Source organism: Phalangium opilio, unplaced genomic scaffold, assembly GCF_054372755.1.
Source record: "Phalangium opilio isolate 3A_F unplaced genomic scaffold, DU_Popi_V2 ptg000002l_1, whole genome shotgun sequence".
Classification (NCBI taxonomy): Eukaryota; Metazoa; Arthropoda; class Arachnida; order Opiliones; family Phalangiidae; genus Phalangium; species Phalangium opilio.
Genome location: NW_028324144.1, coordinates 13,323,706 through 13,328,725, shown reverse-complemented (window position 1 = coordinate 13,328,725; position 5,020 = coordinate 13,323,706).

Here is a 5,020-nt window from a genome sequence, read left to right as displayed (position 1 = left end):
TCTACATTTTCTGTTTATTATCTGTTAATTGTCTGTACTGGCAGAAATATGCAGCGCGATTCTGCAAAGGCGATGCAAAAGTAGAAATAACAGCTGCTAGTTTAAAACTGTAATTTGACCACAGTTATAGACATGTTACAGATCTGCAAAAGTGATGGAAAAGTAGAAATCCAGCCGCCAATTTAAAACTGCAATTTGACTATATTTATTGACATGTTACAGGTTTGCAAAAGTGATGAAAAAGTAGAAATACCAGCTGCTAGTTTAAAACTGCAACTTGACCACATTTATAGACATGTTACAGGCCTGCAAATGTGATGGAAAAGTAGAAATCCAGATGCCAATTTAAAACTGTAATTTTACCTCATTTATAGACATGATACAGGTCTGCAAAAGTGATGGAAAAGTAGATATTCAGCTGCCAATTTAAAACTGCAATTTAACCACATTTATAGACATGTAACAGGTCTACAAAAGCGATGGAAAAGCAGAAATCCAGCTGCCAATTTAAAACTGTAATTTGACCACATTTATAGACATGTAACAGGTCTACAAAAGTGATGGAAAAGCAGAAATCCAGCTGCCAATTTAAAACTGTAATTTGACCATTTTTATAGGCATGTTACAGGTGTGCAAAAGTGATAGAAAAGTAGAAATGCCAGATGCTAGTTTAAAACTGTAATGTGACTACATGTATAGACATGTTACAAGTCTGAAAAAGTGATGGAAAAGTAGAAATCCAGCTGCCAATTTAAAACTGTAATTTGACCATATTTATAGACATGTTACAAGTCTTAAAAAGTGATGGAAAAGTAGAAATCCAACTGCCAATTTAAAACTGTAATTTTACCATATTTATAGACATGTTACAAGTCTGAAAAAGTGATGGAAGAGTAGAAATCCAGCTGCCAATTTAAAACTGTAATTTTACCATATTTATAGACATGTTACAAGTCTGAAAAAGTGATGGAAATGTAGAAATCCAGCTGCCTATTTAAAACTGTAACTATTCCACATTTATAGACATATTGCAGGTATTCAAAAGTAGAATTTCCTACTTTTGAATACCTGCAATATCTCTCTAAATGTGGTTAAATTACAGTTTTAAGTTGGTAGCTGAATTTCTACTTTTCCATCACTTTTGCAGACCTGTAACATGTCTTTAAATGTAGTCAAATTGCAGTTTTAAATTAGCAGCTAGATTTCTACTTTTCAATCACTCTTTCAGACCTGTAACATGCCTATAAATGTGGTCAAATTGCAGTTTTAAATTAGCAGCTGGATTTCTACTTTTCTATCACTTTTGCAGACCTGTAACATGTCTATAAAATGGTAAAATTACAGTTCTAAATTAGCAGTTGCATTTTTACTTTTCCATCACTTTTGCAGACCTGTAACATGTCTATAAATGTGGTCAAATTGCAGTTTTAAATTAGCAGCTGTATTTTTACTTTTCTATCACTTTTGCAGACCTGTAACATGTCTATTAAAACGGTCAAATTACAGTTCTAAATTAGCAGCTGGATTTCTACTTTTCCATCACTTTTGCAGACCTGTAACATATCTATAAAAACGGTCAAATTACAGTTTTAAACTAACAGCTGGTATTTCTACTTTTGCATAGCGTTTGCAGAATTGCGCTGCATATTTCTGCCAGGCTAGACAGTTACGGGAAGTCAGCTTCGAGCGCTCCATAAATTTTTATCTGCTTCTGTTAGGTATTAATATTACTGCTTTTATTTTCCTAAACTTTGAATAAACAATCTAATACTGTCACGTCTCGATCCTAAAAATATTTAAACCACCATAAAAGATAGAAAATTGAAACATTTTTGGTCATAAAAGGGCCAGTATTGTATATACAGTTATCAAAAGTTTATCAGATATATTTCAATAAGTATGACACTGCCTATACTGCGTAATGCTAGAGACTTACTGAGAGCTAGTTCGAGAATGACTCGAGAATTGAATACACTCGGTTTTGCAGTCCAACTTCACCGATTAAGACAAGATCTACTATCACCATGGCGCTCGAAATGTGAAGGAAATTGCGAACCAAAGTACTTTAGCGCTATCATATAAGTCTACAGCAGTTTTCCTGGTTGCGAATAGACGTTAAACAAGCCTGTCGGGACCCTTCCCTTCAGTTGTTATCGGTTTTTAGCTCCAAGTTTTAAAGACTTTTTCGATTATGTTCTGTGAGTGTGTATGTTGTGGATGTTAGATAGACGAAAAGACCTTTTTAGCTAGATGTGGTAAGAACTTGTACATGTACCTAAACAGTTGGACCATCTCAGATATTACTTTAGCAAGTCAGAAAAGCGTGTATTCAGATAAATTACAGCTTAATATTTTTGTAAGGGATGAGTACAAGTTGGGAATCCAAAATAAACCTCTCCAAGTCGAGACGCAATTTAGAGGCTATTTTTAAATATTAAAAAAAATATAATTGATATATATTAATTTAATCGTCATTAATTTACCTTAATTCTAGTTAAATCGTTTTAAGGAACTTTATTCCTAAAATAATTTTAAACATAGCTATTGTTGACGTTTGAACTCAAGCGTAAGCCTCTTTAAAGTTTTTTGGAAATTTAGGGTATATAAGGCGACTGATTCACAATAATTGATAGGAAAACCCGCAATGACCCTGCAAAGCATCTGAAACGCGCCTGCAATGATCCTGCAAAGAATCTGAAATGCACCTGCAATTATCATACAAAGTATCTGAAATGCACCTGCAATGATCCTGCGAAGTATCTGAAACGCATCTGATATTATTCCAAAAAGTATCTAAATCGCACCTGCAATGATCCTACAAAGAATCTGAAACGCGGCTGCAATTATCCTACAGAGTATCTGAAATGCTCCTGCAATGATCCTGCGAAGTATCTGAAACGCGGCTGCCATGATCCTACAAAGTATCTGAAACGCACCTGCAATTATCCTACAAAGTATATGAAAAGAGCCTGCAATGATCCTGCAAAGAATCTGAAACGCGCCTGCAATTATCCTACAGAGTATCTGAAATGCACCTGCAATGATCCTGCGAGGTATCTGAAACGCGGCTGCAATGATCCTACAAAGTATCTGAAACGCACCTGCAATTATCCTACAAAGTATCCGAAATACGCCTGCAATGATCCTAAAAAGTATCTGAAACGCGCCTGCAATGATCCTGAAAAGTATATGAAAAGCGCCTGCAATTTTCCTAAAAATATCTGAAAAGTACCTGCAATTATCCAACAAAGTATCTGAAACGCGCCTGTAATTATGCTACAAAGTATCTGAAATTCGGCTGCAATGATCCTGAAAAGTACCTGAAACACGCCTGCAATTTTCCTACAAAGTATATGAAACGCTCCTGAAATTATCCTGAAAAGTATCTGAAATGCGCCTGCAATTATCCTGAAAAGTATCTGAAATGCGCCTGCAATTATCCTGAAAAGTATCTGAAATGCGCCTGCAATTATCCTAAAAATTATCTGAAAATCACCTGCAATTATCCTACAAAGTATCTGAAACGCGCCTGTAATTATCCTACAAAGTATATGACAAGCGCCTGCAATTATTCTACAAAGTATATGAAATGCTCCTGCAATTATCCTAAAAATATCTGAAAAGTTTCTGCAATTATCCTACAAAGTATATCAAACGCGCCTGTAATTATCCTACAAAGTATCTGAAATTCGGCTGCAATGATCCTGAAAAGTACCTGAAACACGCCTGCAATTTTCCTACAAAGTATATGAAACACGCCTGCAATTTTCCTACAAAGTATATGAAACGCTCCTGAAATTATCCTGAAAAGTATCTGAAATGCGCCTGCAATTATCCTAAAAATTATCTGAAAATCACCTGCAATTATCTTACAAAGTATCTGAAACGCGCCTGTAATTATCCTACAAAGTATATGACAAGCGCCTGCAATTATCCTAAAAAGTATCTGAAACGCGCCTGCAATTATCCTAAAAAGTATCTGAAACGTGCCTGCAATTATCCTACAAAGTATCTGAAACGAGCCTGCAATTATCCTAAAAATTATCTGAAACGCGCCTGCAATGATCCTGAAAAGTATATGAAAAGCGCCTGCAATTTTCCTACAAAGTATATGAAAAGCGCCTGCAATTATCCTACAAAGTATATGAAATGCTCCTGCAATTATCCTAAAAATATCTGAAAAGTACCTGCAATTATCCTACAAAGTATCTGAAACGCGCCTGTAATTATCCTACAAAGTATCTGAAATTCGGCTGCAATGATCCTGAAAAGTACCTGAAACACGCCTGCAATTTTCCTACAAAGTATATGAAACGCTCCTGAAATTATCCTGAAAAGTCTCTGAAATGCGCCTGCAATTATCCTAAAAATTATCTGAAAATCACCTGCAATTATCCTACAAAGTATCTGAAACGCGCCTTTAATTATCCTACAAAGTATATGACAAGCGCCTGCAATTATCCTAAAAAGTATCTGTAACGCGCCTGCAATTATCCTAAAAAAGTATCTGAAACGCGGCTGCAATGATCCTGCAAAGTATTTGAAACGCGGCTGCAGTTATCCTACAAAGTATCTGAAACGCAGCTGCAATGACCCTGCAAAGTATCTGAAACGCGCCTGCAATGATCCTACAAAGTATCTGAAACGCGCCTGCAATTATCCTACAAAGTATCTGAAACGCATCTGCAATTATCTTACAAAGAATATGAAACGCACCTACAATGATCCTGCAAAGTATCTGAAACACACCTGCAATTATCCGACAAAGAATCGGAAATGCACCTGCCATTATCCTACAAAGTATCTGAAACGCGCCTGCAATGATCCAATAAAGTATCATAAACGCGCCTGCAATGATCCAAAAAAAGTATCTGAAACGCGCCTGCAATTTTCTTACAAAGTATATGAAACGCGCCTGCAATTATCCTAGAAAGTATCCGAGACACGCCTGCCATTATCCTACAAACTTAGCAATTTCTGACTGTAACATGCATACAATATATCTGGACGGTACAGTACC